The sequence below is a fragment of the Cavia porcellus genome, unplaced genomic scaffold (genome assembly GCF_034190915.1).
Source record: "Cavia porcellus strain 051 isolate PalLab524CR breed Dunkin Hartley unplaced genomic scaffold, mCavPor4.1 scaffold_3, whole genome shotgun sequence".
NCBI classification, from domain to species: Eukaryota; Metazoa; Chordata; class Mammalia; order Rodentia; family Caviidae; genus Cavia; species Cavia porcellus.
Window position 1 is genome coordinate 37,914,992 of NW_026947486.1, and position 17,690 is coordinate 37,932,681.

Below are 17,690 nucleotides of genomic sequence, written 5' to 3' on the forward strand. Positions count from 1 at the left end.
AACTCAGAACTAATATACTAATACGCTGCATGGAACAAGACAAATGGGCAGTAATTGACTTAACATATACATAAAGAACTGGGTACTTAAATGGAATGGGTCCACAATTTTAGAACAAGTTTCCTCCCTCTGTCCCTTTTTTCTTTCCTTCTTTCTAAAACCATGTAGATACTAGTGTATAATAACAAAAATACAGTACAAAGGAGCTGAGAAATGATCGGAATGTGAGTGTCAGAATTCAAAGTAACCCTAGAGTCATCTAGCCCAACTTACTTACTGTAAAGCTGGGGGAATGGGCCCAGAAAGGCCAGTCGCAGTGTTGAGAAATAGGCCTAGCTTACAACCCAGTAATATGTGGTCTTTCCCACAGCCCTACTCAGCATGTTCCACTCTACCTGCCACTGTTTGTGACTTAGTTTAAGGCAACACACATCTTTGACACATGGAAAAGTAAAGATCTGGAAAAAAGCAAAAGCTATATACCAAAGGACCAGGTGTTGGGGTTTTCATATATATATATATATAAAATTTAGAAAGAAGGAAGCTTATGAAGTAACATTCTATGGTTGTGGGGCACCTACTATGTGACAAGTATGCTATAACCATCTTCAAACTGTGACTCAGAAATCAGGACACAGTTGAGTTCTCTCATGACCTATGTCCTCCATTTCTTCTGAGAATGATAGAGGGGAAATGAAATTAAATGAAACCCAGGGAATGACTACTATTGATAGGAGATGAGCACAAGCACCCAGTACGTCCTCAATGACTATCACCAAGTAGAATGAATGGCTACTAAAGAAAGCTAGTATCCTTCATTTTCCTGAAAGTAGAGGGGTAGATTATGCCACCTTTTAAGGTCCATTCAGAGTCTTCGTTTTTAAGTTTCAACATCTGGTTGCACCATTTTAGATCTTTCCAATCTAGGCCTCCCATTTTAGGGTAAGTATGTACCTCTCCAAATCAAGAGTCTCCCTATTTGGGGGAGATTTAGTCCTTCCTAAAACTCAAGGTTCCATAGCAAACCCAGCTCAAATTACAGGCCTTCTGGGGACCAATTAGTAGTGGAGTACAGTTGGTCACACCTTTGGGAGGCCCGAGTAGAAGAGGCAATTTCCAAATTAAGCAAGATTTCAATCTAATTTTGTGTTTGTAGCTTGAGGTTCTTGGCCCTAGTGCTAACTACAGCCCTGAGTTCAACTAAAAAAGCCCACTTCTTTATTTGAAGAGAAGCTAAGAACTACACTTGGATTTTATCCCACATTGCAATGGTCATTGGTGCCTAGATTAGGTAGAGCCAACATCCCTCAGTTTATCTGGTTTCTATTTCAGTCTTTTAGTGAACCAGATATAGCTATCTTGGGATCTGAATTTGTGGGGTGTGTGTGTGTGTGTGTGTGTGTGTGTGTGTGTGTGTGTAGGCTAGAGGTTGGTCACTGAGGAAATCTTCACAGAAGTATGGTTATCAGGTCAGGCCAGAGGCCTGACCTTTGTTGGTTTAGCTATACTATGTAGACTGGAACACACACACTTTGGGGTATATATTGTCAGAAAGGCAAAAACAAACCATGATAATATGAATGAAACATACAATCTAGTGTGTAACTTCAGTATAAAGGTTAAAAGAACAAGAGAAATACTAGGAAAGCTACAACTGTGAGTGGGTGTGTAGGTGGAGTTGTGAGTACATCAGACTGAGAACCTCTGCCAAAGCACGGAGGCAGAAGGTCCAGGCATACTTGAGGAGCAGCAAGGGGACCAATGGAGAGAGTTTAAGCTGAAGAATGGGAAATCACGTCGGCAAGGTGGTCTGCAGAGACCTTCATAACCCCTGAAGACTTTGGGTATTATTGAATGAACGATGCCTGCTCACAGTTTCAGGGTGAGAAAAGGAAACCTCCCCAGCTCTGCTCTAGCTACTTTTTCATGCTCCTGAAGGCAGGCTTATCCCAGAGAGCCTTCAGCTCCTCTGACAAACTCTATTTCATGGTGTGGTCAGGACAACTGGTGGTGGCTTTGAAAGCCACACGGAGAATGGGAAATTATGTGTGCTGCAGCCTAAAGATTGATAAACATGGCCCTACCATTTAATAGATGGCAAAAGGTGAGTGCCACAAATTATAGATCAATAAATGTGATATTGATTGAGGGCAAGATTCTTAAACAATTAAAGGATGATTGGTGAGCACTTATAAAGTGAAGTAAAGATTGCTCAGCCTCTGCATTGATTCAGGAAAAACAAATCATTCACTCCCAGCTCAGCTCATTTCCTTTGACAGGTAGAATGGACAGGTACATGAGAGGAACGTTACACCTATAGCATTTGGAGTTGGACAAAACATTCTTTTAATACTCTTGGGACAATATGGAGAAAATGCAGGGTGAGTAAAGAGAAACTTAAACAGACTCTTAACTAGTTAAATGGCTCACTACACACAAAAGGATTCTATTTTCATGTCACCAGATTAGATTTCCAAATTTTACAATGCTGGTAAAGTCCTTTATTTGAATTTCAAAATGTAACAGTACAAATATAGGATGTGAGAGAGTAGCCTACAGGGTTTTAGAGTAAATGAAACCTCATCATGAGTTATGAGTTGCTACAAAAGGACCATACTAGCCATAGCTATGGACCATATGAATAAGAGGATATCGTTCAGGATAAAGGATGCGACTACCTGTGCTGCTCGGCACAAGTCGGACTATACCTGCTGCTGTCTGTTCAGTGATGAGTGCCAGACTTCAAGGGAGATGTTAACAAAAGCATACCCAGAGAAGAATGGTGAGAACAGTGAGAGAGTGGAGAGATGTGTCTACTGAGGCCAAATCATTACAAGGCCCATGGGGGAAATAAAACTGTAGATTTGTTCTATGTGACTCCAAAGGCTTTGAGACTTAATGGATGGAAGTTATAGGAAAACAGATTTAGATTCAATATAAGGAAGTTGCTCTTTTTCCTTTCTTTTTTAAATAAACAATTGTAATACAAGTTTCAGCTCCTGCTTCCAGGTTCTTGAATTCCTTTAAAGCCTATTACCAACAGTTTCAAAAACAGAGAGGGAAAATTATCCTATGGCTAGGGGTATAGCTTAGTGAGAGAGTGGTGGCCTAGTATGTATAAAGCCCTGGGTTCAATACCCAGCACTTTAGAAAAAAAGACAACAAAAATGCCCTAAGGCCAACATACTAACATAAGCATTTTACCGTATCTAGAAAGAACTTTCAAAATACGACTGGCATTCTGAAATTACAGTGGACTGCCTTGCTGTATTGCCAGAGATGGTCAAGTAGTGACTGGACAACCACTCCATGCGGGTGATAAAAGGTGATGAAAGTGGCTGATAAAGGCCTAAACCAGGTGACCTCCAGGATTACTGAAATTCTGATACTCAAGTGGTAAGGTTTCAGTGGTAAACTACTCAAGAAAATATTTCTGGAGCAGAGGCAGAGGGAGGAGCTGGAGGAGAAGAGATTGGAAGCAGAGATAATAACTTGTTAAGATGTACCTGCTCATCTGGGCCTGGTGGCATATGCCTATAATTCCAGCACTTGGGAGGCTGACACACAGGAATTACTGAGAGTTCGAGACCAGCCTGAGGTACATAGTGAGTTCAAGGCCAGCCTGAACTGCATGGTAAGACTGTTTCAGAAAGAAAAAAAAAGATGTATCTTCTCTGAGGGCTATAACTATTTTCACCTCCATTCTTCCCCACCTGCATTTCAAAATTATAGTGTGAGGAGCAGCCTTACTGGTTGCCTACCTTCCCTCCCTTATGATCTGACACTCGATTCCCTTGCGCAACCTCTTTGAACCTCTTCATTATGTAGGTAACTTGACTCTGCTTGAATATCTCCAGTGATGGAAAGATCTCATCCTCTCAATGCATACTGGATTTCCTCAAACCTATGAAGCTCCTCCTTAGGTTGAGTAAAAATCAGTTTTCCCATGGCATCCACAATTTGCTCCTCATGATGTCCTCTTATGAAGCAAAACAAGATAAATCTCACTATATATTTGAAACCTGCATCTTGATCCACCACCTATGCATCCCTTCTCTATGTTAAACAGCTCCAGAAGTTGATTTTAAACTCTTCTTACACTCCTGGTCTCTATACTTGCTCCAGGTTGCTAACATTCTTGTTGGTGCATAGTGTTCAAGGCTGAAGGCAATCCTCCATTGTGGTCTAATGAAAGGGAAGAGAAGGCAGAGCTAGAATCTCCCTCATTCTAGACCTGAATGCATTAGCATGTGGAACAGCTAGTGTCAAAACGAATAAGCCCACAGTCACCTCAAACACCTGGACCTCTTCACACAGATTGTCAGAAAGTCTCATCTTTTTTATCTAGTACTTAAGCATTTGGCTTTGACAAACTCACCTCTGAAATTTTACATTTCAGTTCCCTTGTTGGCTATGGCATTTTGGGATCTTTCTGAAGCTAGTTACACTTCATTTTTGTTTTCATTAAGTCATTAACTAAGCTATTGGATGAGCCAAGACCCACCCTCCAGGCTGACGGAAGATCCATTAGTCACCAGCTGTGAAAGCACTTTACTGTCCTGTCTTCACATCCTATTTCCCCCTCTTATCCACAAGGACATCTCACACCAGACATTCTTAAATACAGCTGCATTCTGAAATCCTCTTTGGAAACAGTAGTAGGAAGCAGAAGGGAGCAAGGATAAAGGGGAGTTTGGCCTTTAGTTTTTCTCCCTGCTTTGTGGTGGCCAGGACAAGCCCTCACAGCTTAGGTCTCCAAGAAGGAAGTCCAGACAACAGCTCAGGTATAGAAAATTGAAAGAATCTGCATTCAGATCCATCTCTGACTCTTAGCAGCTCTAAGTCTCTGGGCAAGTTGCTTAACTTGTTTATCCATAAAACGGCGCTGATAACACCTACCTCACAGGGTTATTAGGTTTAAACAAAAAAGTGTATGTGAATGTGCTTTGTAAACTGTAAATGCTATATAAATATAATACTATTGTGATGATTTACTGGACACTTGCTGTGCTCATCAGAATACAGTATAAAAAGATAAATCAACCAGGTATGGTGGCACATGCCTGTAATCTCAGCACTCTGAGAGGCTAAGGTAGGGGGATCTCAAATTCAAGCCTATCTTGGGTAATTTAGCAACTTAGTTGTGTGACCCTGCTTCAAAATTTAAAAAAAAAAATGCCTGGGGATTTAGCTCAGTGCAAAGACCCTGGATTCAATCCCCAGTTAAAAAAAAAAGACAAGACAAGAAATGGTGCTTGGCAGTAATCCCAACACTCAGGAAGCTGAGACAAGAGAATCACTGAGAATTTGAAGGCAGCCTGGGCTACAAAGTGGGTTCAAGTCCAGCCTGAACTACATAGTGAAGCTTTGTCTCAAAAAAAAAAAAAAAAAAAAAAAAAAAAAAAAAAAAAAAGAAAGGAAAAAAGAAAAGAAAAGGTCCTTGGCCTCAGGGAGCTCAAAATTTTATAAGGGAGATATGTTCACAAATAGCCATAATATAAAGTAGAAGGCAAACAGCACACTTTGTTATAGTCATTCAAAAGAATGGGTGATCCCTCAGACTGGGGAACACGAAAATAGCTTCTTGGAGTCTGATGTGTGTCCCCAACATACTAGACAGTTTGACAAACAGAAATGACTGACAGAATAAAAGCATCCCAGGTAAAAGATCCTAGGAATGGGAGTTAATGAAGCCCATTGGAAGGCTAGCAAACATCTCACTGGAAGAGGCAGTGAGGCTGGTGGCCACTTCACATCAGTTTTAGATACGGTCACACCCAGAATGCTTATTATAGAGCAACCAACATACTGGGGAGGGGGCAGAATTTCAGCAGAACCTTCTAGGCCTCCTGTCTGGTATTATTCAAATGACTGCCTTGAAGAATAACAACTCTTCAGGTGGAAGTATCTAGAAAGGCTCCAGGAAAATTACCTTTTCCTTTATCTGAAGTTGAGAAATAAGTCTCTAGGAAAGACAGAGACTAAGGCCATATTTAAATCCTAGGAATCTGCATCTGGAAGTGGCTCTGGATTAAGGATTTAAGAATCTTAACTGAAGGAGAGTTATCCACCATATCTGAAAGACTTCTTATTTTTCAATTCCATGATGGGGAGGGGAGGGGAGGAAAATGGTTCAAGGGCTCTCAAGGTCCATTTCCAAATGGGTTATGATTTGGCGCCACCTGGTGTCCCAAACAGAATATAGCGGACTCCTTTCCCCAATTTCCTAAATTTGGAGCTTTGTGCTGCAACCAGGGATGGGACCAACTTCCTCCCAGTAGAGGAAAGCCAGCTATTCAGAAGCCTTCTGGGGTCTACATAGTGGAAAAGAAAATGGAGAGAGGGAAAGTGTTGCTCCAGGCCTCATGGCATTCTTCCTGCATTGTCAAAGTTTACTTCCCTCCAGAGGACTACTGAATTAGGTTTGCCACATCTCCTCCTTGCTCACATGTGTTCTTTTGCCATGCCTTGAGTATCAATGATACAGGATCTTCCTCCCTGATTTAGTGATTTATTTTACAATGCTAAGAATGGAGCCCAGGCCATTCTCAAGCTTCAATATTACATGGTTTCTCTTATACAAGAAACCCAAATTATAAGTAAAGAGCAAAATAAAAGATAGTAGGAAGTAGGGCCAGGCATGGTGGCCCATGTCTGTAATCCCAATGTTCAGGATGCTGAGGCAAGACAACTGCAGTGAGTTCAAGGCCAGCCTGAGCTACATAGTGAGACCCTGTCTCAAAAAAAAATCTGAAACCAGGCATGGTGGTACACACTTGTGATCTCAGGAGGCTGTATAATAGGTACATTCTGAGTTCAAAATCAGCCTGGGCAATACATTGAGACCGTCTCAAAAAAAAAAATAAAAGAAAACAAGAACTGGAATGGCTTGAAGATACCTCCTAAAAGGATATTAGTAAAGGGCGGATTGAGGGGATGGCTTGTAAAGCTGAATCTCTCTGGCACACTGTACTCCTAGGTACCATTAAGTCTGAATTATTATGCCCCACTCTCCCAGACATAGACTATTTAGCTCATTGGCATGTGTGTGAATCCCAGGACAGCTCTGGCTCTCAGGTTGGAGTTCAGGTCGCAGCGGGGCCTGAAAATGACAGGAGAATAAAAGAAAGCAATCATCAGCTAGATTAGATTGCTTCAATTCTTGTATTATTACTTTTATATACTCCTACTCTTCCCAGGTCCCCAAATAAAGGAGTGCAAAAGTAGAACCCTCCTAACTATACTGGCCTAGTAGTGAACAAATTCCTGTGTATCCTTTAGTTAACAGGAGGTCAAAAATTTTCAAAAGTAACATTTGTAAGAAAAACAATGGGTAGGATAGCAACAAAATAACTTGAAAAAATGGGTTTATGAAGCTTGCCTTTCTTAAAGTCAACTAAAGTTCAGTCTTGAAAAACATGATTCAATGTTAACTGGCATCTAACAGCCCTCCCCCCCTTTTTGTCTTTTTGAGACAGGGTCTCTCTATGTGGTTCAGCTTGGTCTTGAGCTCACTTTGTACCCTAGGCTGGTCTTGAACTCACAGCGATCCTCCTGCCTCAGCCTCCCAAGTGCTGGGATTACAGGCATTCCTAGAACCAAGCCAGGTATAGACCTTTTGAGATTTGCAGTGCCTAGAAAAATCAACTTCCCTCATGGTTCTCCAGTGCTGAGGCCCTAGTGCATGCCTTTCACTGTGCCACACACTGCCTCCTGGTTCTACAGGTACCTGACTTTACTTCTTCAAGCTTCCTAAGGAAGAAGAGCTCCAGAGAAAATCCATCCCATCACACAGTCATGACATATTTAGGACACAGGTTCTGACAAATACAAATACGTTTTAACATTGTAACTGGAAAAATACAGTCCACCAAAAAAAAGGTGTACACACTTCAGGAAAAGAAAACTTTGTATAGGCCTGGTGTGGTGGTGCACCTCTGTAATTCCAATACTCTGGAAGCTGAGGCAGGATTGCTGCAAGTTCAAAGCCAAGCCTGGGTTACAATAAGTTCAAGGGCAGCCTGAACTACATAGTGAAACCCTGTCTCAAAAAGACAAGAAGAAGGAGGAGAAGGAGAAGGAGGAAGAAGGGGAGGAGAAGAAGGAGGAGGAGAAGAAGAAGAAAAGAAAGAAGGAGGAGGAGGAGGAAGAGGAGGAGGAGGACACAGAAAATTTTATTTACCTATTTTTATACTAAATTTATTGAGACATGAGATTAATGTGAAGTACCTTTGGCTTCTACAATTACAAGAGCTGCTCAAAGTGGTGGCAATTAGCTTCCAGACATTTATTAGTAAGGCAATCTGCTGTTAGGGTAACCTTGGTCATTGAGATAGCCACACATAGATTTTCAATTTCTTCTTTAAGGGCTGAAGTGTAATGCGCTCTCTGCGATATATGACATCCTCCATGGTATCCAATACAAGGGTAACGCCATCTGTTGAAAAGAAAAAAAAAAACATACTATTTTTCTTTTCCTAAAGTGTGTACTTTTTTTTCTTTTTGGCAGACTCTATTTGGAATCAAGCCAGCTTCTGAAGACCTGATCCTGCCGTGGCCATTTACTCTTTCTAGTATTTCATTTTAATCCCTAAAGTAGCCATGTGACCTTGATGGCAAACGCCATCTTCCCAGCAGGCCAGCATGAAGTGCATTAGATTACTCTGCTGGCTCACTCCGTCTTTTCCGATTTCAAAGGTTTTTGGACCGCCTCCCAAGACCCCTTTTCCGGTCTAAGAGGCCCGGGAGGCTCGCAGGTCATTTGCGGAATATACGTGATTGACAGGACCTGCATCTAATGAGCGCTCCTCTCTTTCCTACTTGGCTTCCCAGTTCCGTTCCTTTCGGGTTGCTTTTTGATGACTCATCCCTGAAATTTTTCGTAGGGTGGCTTGCGTGGGCCCCGCCTGTCCTTCCTACTTTCACTCTCAGTTGTCCCTCGACTCCCCGTTAGGGGAATGGTTTTTGTGTGCGTGTGAAACCCGAATTTACATTGTACTTTAAACAAACAAAAGGAAGAATACAATTTCCGCACAGGAAAGAGGAGGCTCTTCCTTTTAAGGAGCTTACCCCCTCGCCTTCGTGGAGCTTCCTCTTCCTCGCGCCGCTGCAGGAGAGGAAAGTGGGGCTGTGGGGGCCCCCACCTCTGCCTCCAGCGCCCGCCAGACTGCAGCAGCTCGGCTACAAATGCCGGCGGCCTCTGCGAGAGCTCGGGTCAAGGCTGCGAGGTCGCAAACGAAGCTGGCCTGTGCAAGACCTCTCCAGTAGGTGAACGAACGAATGGGATTCCGCCTGGCCGTGGGGCCCTAGCCAAGCCCTGCTCCTGCATGCTCACAGCACGCTTTCCTGTATTAGGTCAGTTGAAGCCGGAAGATTTAGAATAGGAAGTTGGCAAAGAATTGGCTAAATTTGTCCGCTTTTGGCTGCCTCTTGCAGTTTATTGCTCTTTTGTGTTCTCACAATCATGACTTCTCTGCTGTCTCTTATTACACAACCAAAGCATGACAGTGAAAACTTCTGGTTTGACCTTAGTTTAATATTGCCTTATATAAGATTTTGCAGGGGCTGGGGATTTAGCTCAGCGGCATAAGCACCTGCCTTCCAAGCAGGTGGTCGTGAGTTCGATCCCCGGGACCGGAAAAAAGGAAAAAGAAAAAGAAAAAAAAAAGACTTTGCATAGGCAGTACACAATAAAATACCACTCCCTCGAGTCTGTGTATCATATCAAAGGCTAGATATGCAGGGCAAACTGCTCTCAATGCTGTATGCTGTATTAATTTATGAAGGAGCATTTGCACTTTGGTGTTGATTGTGTCTTCAGAAGAGGAGAGTAATTTGTGGCTTGAGGAAACAAACAAAGTGCTGAAACCGTAGGCATCTCCCCTTTCCCATTCCCTCAAGCCAGCTAGCTCCCTTGGAGCCTCTTTGGAGGACACTTGGCTAAGTCCCATCCACAGCTCATTTGCATTGTCTAGGCTTGCCCCTCTGGCCTCTCGGAGGAATGTAGCCAAGGAACCTGCAAGAGGCTGCATGCTGTTCTACCCCTCCTGAGGTGAAGAGTAAGTGGAGATACAAAACCTTTCCAGCTTCTATTCCAGCTTTGTGCCTTCATCTTAAACACAAAACGTTTCTGTAGCATTTTGCTGTCCATATCTCCATTAGTTTACCCATAGCCTTTGTCCTGACAATCAGAGAAAACGGTTGAGTGATACCAAAAATGCAGAAAGCACACATGTGTGTGTGTGTGGGGGGGTAGTATGTAAAATATGCCATCCAAAAATTTCGCACTAGTCACACATCCAGGGGTCAATGCAGTTGAGGGCTAAGTAACCAGAGTAAACGCATGAGCTGTGTCACAAATTGGGAGGGGGAAATTGTGAGACTTTAAGATCTCTAGGCAGATTGGGACCAGCAAAGCCTTTGGCTCCCAGCTGCAAAAGGATTCCTGGAGGAGGTAGGATTTGAGAAATATGTTAGTGATAGAACCGAATGGCCAATGGCTATAAGTTACTTGCTTCCCAAGGCAGGAGTGGGATTCACAGGTAGAGTCCACTTTGATTAGTAAGCTGAATAACCAGAGATTGTTACTCTTTCTCTTTCTCTCATAACACATATGTGTTAAACACCAATTCTATCCCAGATACTGGAAATGTAAAAATGATAATGATAGCAAATAGTTATTGGATATTTACTATGTAAGCACATTACAGACAGTCCTCGGTCCACAATGGTTCAATGTACGGATGTTTGACAATCCAATAGTATGTCATCTTTTTCTTTCCTTTTTTTTTTTTTTTGTATCAGGGATCGAACTCAGGTCCTCACACTTACCAGGCAGGTGCTTACGCCACTGAGCCAAAGCCCCTCTTTCTTTCTTTTTCAGACAGGGTTTTGCTTTGTAGTTTAGGCTGGCCTTGAACTCACTATTTAGCCAAGGCTGGCCTCAGACATCAATCCTCCTTCCTAAATGCTGGGATTACAGGTATGTACCACACACTGGGTGACAATCCAATAGTGTAAAAACAATATACACTCAGTAGAAACTATACTTTGAAGTTTGACTTTTTCCTTTGTGACTTCTTGTGGTGCAGTACTGTCTCAGGATGCTGATGCTCCCAGTCAGTCAGCCACATGGTCACCAGGGGAAACAGCCAAGACCCTCAGTGTAATAATCAATGATGTTGCACTCAGGAGACTGAGGCAGGGGGATCATTGTGAGTTTGAGACTACCCTGGCCTACAAAGTGAGCTCAAGGCCAGCCTGAACTGCATAGTGCGATGCTGTCTCAAAAAGATAAAAAAATAATAAGGTAGGTTAGGTGTATTAAATATTTATTTCCAGATAGAGTCTCAATATGTAACCCATGCTGGCCTCCAACTCTCAGTGATCCTCCTGCCTCAGCCTCCCAAGTGCTGGTATTACAGGTGTGTGCCACCATGCCCTGCCTAGTGGTTCCTGTTTATGTAAATTTATCAGGATGTAACCCATCTGCACTTCAAGGAACATCTAGTTTAAATCTCACAGTGGGACCGAGGGTGTGGCTCAGTGGTAAAGTACTTGCCTAGTACACATGAAGCCCTGAGTTTCCATCTCCAGTACGACAACAAAAAGTCAATCTCAAAGTAACTTTACAGTGTAGGTGTTATTGTCATGTCAGTTTTGCAGATGGGCCAACTGTGGTTCCAAGAGATAAAAGGATGTGCCTAAGGGGCCGGGGATTTAGCTCAGTGGTGTAAGTGCCTGCCTTGCAAGTACGTGGTTGTGAGTTCGATCCCCAATACCCACCCCCAAAAGTGAAGAGCCCAAGATCACACAGGTGGCTATGAGTGAAAGAGTTGGGCTTTAAATCTTGGCAGCTAGAGTCTAGAGCCCATGAATTGAATTAGAATGCTTTGTCCAGTCTTCTATTGGAAAATTCAAGAAATAGGACTCATTGGTAGCAGGGAAAATTAGAATCAGGAGTGTCAGGACTTTACAAGTAAATAGATGAGCCAGGTTAAGGCAAAAGATCCCCAAGGTAGTGACAGAGCACTAGCTGGCTAGACAGACAGGTAGACCAAGCATCTGGGTAGCCAGGCTACAGCATAAACAAGGAGGAAGCCCAGATCAGCAGGTGGTTGGCCACCCAAGTGCTGGCAGCCAGTGACAGAGATCCTTCCATGAATCCTGAGCTCCCAGAGAAGGAAGCCAGGTGTCAAAAGGTCTGGCAAGAGTAGGACTGAACTCTATTCCTTTGGAGATTGAGGTGCCAGAGAAGGCACCAAGGCAGAAGTTGAGGGTGGGCACCAGAAGAGGGGCTTAAGGCAAGGGCTTTTATTCAACAAACAGTACAGTTATTAGAACTGAAGACCAGTTCCATTCATCCCCCTTCTATCTGTTCATTTTGTTTTTTTTTTTTTGAGACAGGGTCTCATTTTGTAGTTCAGGCTGTCCTTGACCTCACTATGTAGCCCAGGATGACCTCAAACTCAAGGCAGTTCTCCTGCCTCAACCTTCTGAGTGCTGGAATTACAAGTCTGTACCACCATGCCTGGCTCTCCCATTTGTTCTTTTTTACTCTTTCCATGTTTCAAGGATTGTTCTAAGCTCTGGTGTAAGACATAGTCCATTAAAATGTGCTATATATATGTAGTAACTTCCCGTGATGAAGATAGTCATTACGTACTACAAACATGTGCTAATAAAAATTTTAATTTTTTCAGTGTGGAGATTTCTCAGAAGACTAGGATTGGAAGTTCCATTCAATCCAGTTATTCCCCTCCTGGGTATTTTTCCTGAAAAACTAAAAGGGTCATCTCACAGTGACATATGTGCACCCATGGTCGTAGCAGCACAGTTTGTATTAGCTAAATCTTGGAAACAACTAAAATGCCCATCAACTGCAGAGTGGATGAAAAAGTTGTGGTATTTTTATACAATGGAATATTACTCAACTATAAAAAGGATGATCTTAGGCCTTCATAAGTAAATGGTGACAACTTGAGACTATCCTCATAAGTGAAATAAATAATCATATTTATAAATATCACATCGTGTCTCTACTGTAAAAAGTAATAAGAATTGTAGGAGTAATAAAACCCAAAATGTGTAATTGCTGATGTAAAAAAGAGAGGAAAAGAAAGTGCTCTAAAGGATATAACTGCATGTATGTTTAAATGCGTAGGACTGAGAACCATATTACTAAGTTTCTGTTGGATCGTTGAACAGAACTGTTTGCAGTCTCACTATTTGAATGTCTACTTTGTATGCTTTAATTTTGTAGCTTGAACAACTACTTCTAAGAGGAAAATATGTAATTTATCAACTAGTGATTTCTTACTGTTTATTTTCTTAATTCTGTATTATGTCTACCCTTTTTTCTGTTTTGCTTTTTTTCTCTTTAAATAAAATTTAAAAATTAAAAAAATTTTTTTTAAAAAGCCACAGTCCAGACTATTTCAAAGAAAACAAGAGACATTATGGTAGCCACTGTTGATTTCCTATTGTCTTTTTCTGAAATCCTGTGTTATTTGCATTGTTTTACTCTGCTCTGCTTTGTTTTATTCTCTTTCTCTTTTTTTTTTTTGTCTTTTTCCTTTTTATTGGTACCAGGGATCGAACTCACGATTGCCTGCTTGCAAGGCAGACACTTATGCCGCTGAGCTAAATCCCCAGCCCCCGTTATTCTCTTTTTTAAAAAAGCCACATGCCATTAGGGAAAGCAGACCTGTAAAACAAATATGTGCAATACTATGTGATATGTTCTTATTAGAGGCACAGAATGTGTGGGGTAGAAGAGAGGGAAACTAGCTTTTTTTGAGAGAGTTCTTAAACAATACTATAGTGATACCTTAGTTCACAAACTTCATTTGGTCTACAATTCTGAAAAATGGCCACATTTATGTTTGTGTGGGAAAGATGTCATCTGATATAGTCTGATACAGAACTTGCCGAAAGGAAAAATATAGCTTAGTCTACCTGGCAAGTGCGAGGTCCTGAATTCAATTCTCAGTACCAATAAAAAACTTATTTTTGGCCAAACACTTCTGTTTGCAAACAAAAGCATTCATGAGCCAAGGTACTACTGTGTTAACTCAGTTCTGGGTCTTTAAAGATGTAGAGACATTTTCCTGGCTCAGAGTAGTAAAGTATAATATGGACCAAGGCACAAAGGCTTGAAGGCAGAGGACATATCTGGAAAGCAGTAAGCACTTGGTACTGGATAATTGGTGTAGGGAAGCAGGGATAGGGGACCTGAAGGTGGGTCCGTGAAGGCTTTGTGGAGGCCATGGAGACCTGGGATGTTCTCCATACATACAGGAGAGCCAGCAAAACATGATTTGCATTGGGGTGTTTCAGAAAGAACACCTGGGAAATGACACCCAGAATAGTGCTCTGGAAGCAGGCAAATCGCTCAAGAAGTCATTACAGTTCTGCAGGCAAAAAATCACAGGAGCACAAGCTAAGATACAGATGGACAGGATTAGTTCAGGAAAACATTTCTGAGGGCTAACTGACATGACTCAGTGACTGATGTGGCCAATGAGAGGGAAAAAGGGATGAGAAACAACTTGAAAGTTTTCTGGCTTAAGAAACGGAGTCTAGGGGCTGGAGATTTAGCTCAGTGGCATAAGCGCCTGCCTTGCAAGCAGGCAGTCGTGAGTTTGATCCCTGGTACCAATAAAAACGAAAAAGACAAAAAAAAAAAAAAAAAGAAACGGAGTCTACGGTGACATGGTTCACAAAGACTTGGAGTCTAGTATGGGAGGCAGGTTTTATGGGAGGAAATAAGGAGTTCAGCTTTAGTTATTTTTAATTGGAGGTGCCCAGTGTTGTAATGAAAGATGTTTAAGTGGTAAAAGAACCAATGATTGATTAATTGGTTGTGGTACTAAGGGTTGAACCCAGGGGCTTTGCACTAAGCTACATCCCAGACCTTTTTTAATTGCTAAATTGCCTGAGCTAAACTTGAACTTCCCATCCTCCTGCCTCAGTTTCCCAAGGACCTGGGATTACTATGTGAACCACCATGCCCAGCAAGGAAATTCTTCATTTATCAATCTCTGTGGTATAATACTCCCACCGTGGCCAATTTCAATCTACCAGTGTAGTACTGATGCACTTACAAAACTCCTGAAAATATTTAAGTTGACTTCAGAGACTTACAGAAAAGACCATGCTGGATATCTTTTTTTTTTTGTACCAGGAATTGAACTCAGGATCTTGTGCTTGTCAGGCAGGCACTTATGCCACTGAGGTATATCTTCAGCCCTTTGCCAGATATCTTGGGGCTATAGGTTTCTGATGGCATTACTTAAATAATATTGTGACCATACCACAGGACTAAGTCAGATTTATGTGAGGAACTGGGGTTTAGCTCAGTGGTAGAGGACTTACCTAGTATGCCCAGAGCCCCAACATCACCAAAAAATTAATTACATGGGACTAAATGAATCAACAAAAGATTATTATAGATTTTGTTTAGAATATCACTTCTGTATTTAAAGAATCCCTTTCATCAGGGCATGGTGGCACATGCCTGTAATACCAGCACTCAGGAGGCTGAAGTAGGAGGGTTGCCATGAGTTCAAGGCCAGACTGGGCTACATAGTGAGATTCTGTCTCCAAAATAAACAAATAAATAATAAATAAAAAGAATCCTTTCTGTTTTCCCAGTCATAACTATCAGATTATACTTTCACAAACAGAAATGAAACACATCTTTTCTCCTTGCCTGATCACTCCAGAATTTGAAAACTCTTACTGAATAGTCTTATTTCCATCACAATATAATTACTTGCATAAGTTCAGTAAAGGTCAGTTCTCCTAGTAACAATATATAATTGGAACTTTCTGTAACTGGGACTTTGGGATGTCATATTTAAGAATGATGTACATAGAATTAGGTAGCAGTAGACAGTTTTAAGGAAGGAAGAGTGATTTTATGGAGCAAATGCTTACTGAATGCTCCTGAGAAAACCAGCCTGGTACCTGGCTGACAGGTAAGTAACAAGTAACAAGGTCACTTCCTGGCAGGCCTCAGAGCCATAAATTATTTTGGAGATGTTAAGAAGAGTTAGGAATTTGGCTGGGAGAATGAGGCAAGAAGATCACCAATTCAAGCCCAGTCTGGGCAATTTAGCAACTCAATAAGACTCTGTCTCAAAATAAAAAATAAAAAAGGCTGTGGCTGTAGCTCAGTGCAAAGGCCCTGATAACAACAACAACAACAACAAAATATATGGGTCAGCCAGTCCTTAATGAACAAAAGTCACCTGAATGAGAAGTGGGCTTAAATTTTTCAGAGAAAAGAAGAATGTCTTATAGTTGGGCATGATGATGAACATCTATAATCCCAGCACTTGGGGCTGGGGATTTAGCTCAGCGGCATAAGCACCTGCCTTGCAAGTAGGCGGTCGTGAGTTCGATCTCTGGTACCAATAAAAAAACAAACAAAAAATATAATCCCAGCACTCAAGAAGATGAGGCAGAAGGATCATGAGTTTAAGGCCAATCTGGGTTATATAGCGAGACTTTGTCTAATTAATTAATTAATTAATTAATGAGAAATGAAGATCACTAAAGATCCACTGGCTTCACAGTGATCCCAGAAACAAAGAGGAGTTTAGTTTTCAGATAAATGGATATTCACACTGGGAATAGCTGGAAAAGGCTAGAGGGGGGAGATGGGAAGAAACTGCCAAAACCTGACAGAGCATAGGAGCCATCAATATGCAGATAGCCCTTGAAATCAAGAATCATGTCAATCACTTAGTAGTAAGAGTGTTGCCAGGTGTGGTAGGGCATACTTGTAATCCCAGCACTTGCAGGGTGGGGGAGAGGTGCTGCAGCAGGAGGGTCACCATGAATTCAAGGCCAGCCTAAACTACAAAGCAATACCCAGCCTCAAAACAAACAACCCATTAACTTATTTTTGAGGTGGGTTGCTTTTTGTTTTTCTTGGAGACAGGGTCTCACTATGTAGTGCAGTCTGACCTTGAATTCACTATGTGGCCCAGGCTGGTCTCAAACTTGCACTGATCCTCCTGCCTCAGCCTCTTGAGTATTGAGATTACAGGCATGTAAGACCACACCTGACCTTCCACAAACCTATTGAGTGTTGGAATAAGAAGACAACTGAGGAGAAGAAAAAAAAGGGAAGTAAAAAGAAGATGTGTTATATACCAATTCCACACCATGAATGTAATCATTACATACTGCAAATATGTAAAATAAAAATTTATAAATTAAAAAAGAAGCAGTGTGTGGTAGTGCACATCTGTAATCTCAGCATTCAGGAGGCTGAGGTATGAAGATTGCTGTGAGTTTGAGGTCAGCCTGGGCTACATAGTGAGATACTATCTCAAATAACAAAAAAAAAGGAAGAAGACAACCAAGACTGGATTTCTGGAAAATATTTACAGAGGAGGAAGAGCCAAAAAAATAAAGAGGAACATCATTGCATGATATCATGGCATCCAAAGAGGAGAAATTTTCTAGAAGTGAGATTTGTTCATAGCATAAAATAGTACAGAAAGCTTCCTCTAAAATATGTTTGTTGTCTTTCCCAATATGGTTGTCACTTGAGAATATAATTAAAGCATTTTTAAAGATGAGCATGGTGGAGCACATCTTTAGTCCCAAAACTCTGGGAGGCTGATGCAAAAGGATCCCAAATTCAGACCCAGTCTGGGTATAGTGCATTGATAACT

The 17,690-nt window shown here is 41.7% G+C and overlaps 1 long non-coding RNA gene across 1 annotated transcript; it reads right to left on the bottom strand.

Annotated features, from left to right (window-relative positions):
- Positions 1-5,442: 5,442 nt before the first annotated feature.
- On the bottom strand, positions 5,443-9,256 carry LOC106027939 (uncharacterized). The gene is made up of 3 exons (XR_001201521.3): positions 9,070-9,256; positions 8,230-8,437; positions 5,443-7,102 (listed from the first exon to the last, which is right to left on the bottom strand). It is a non-coding gene; the product is annotated as an uncharacterized LOC106027939 (long non-coding RNA).
- Between the last annotated feature and the right edge of the window lie 8,434 nt (positions 9,257-17,690).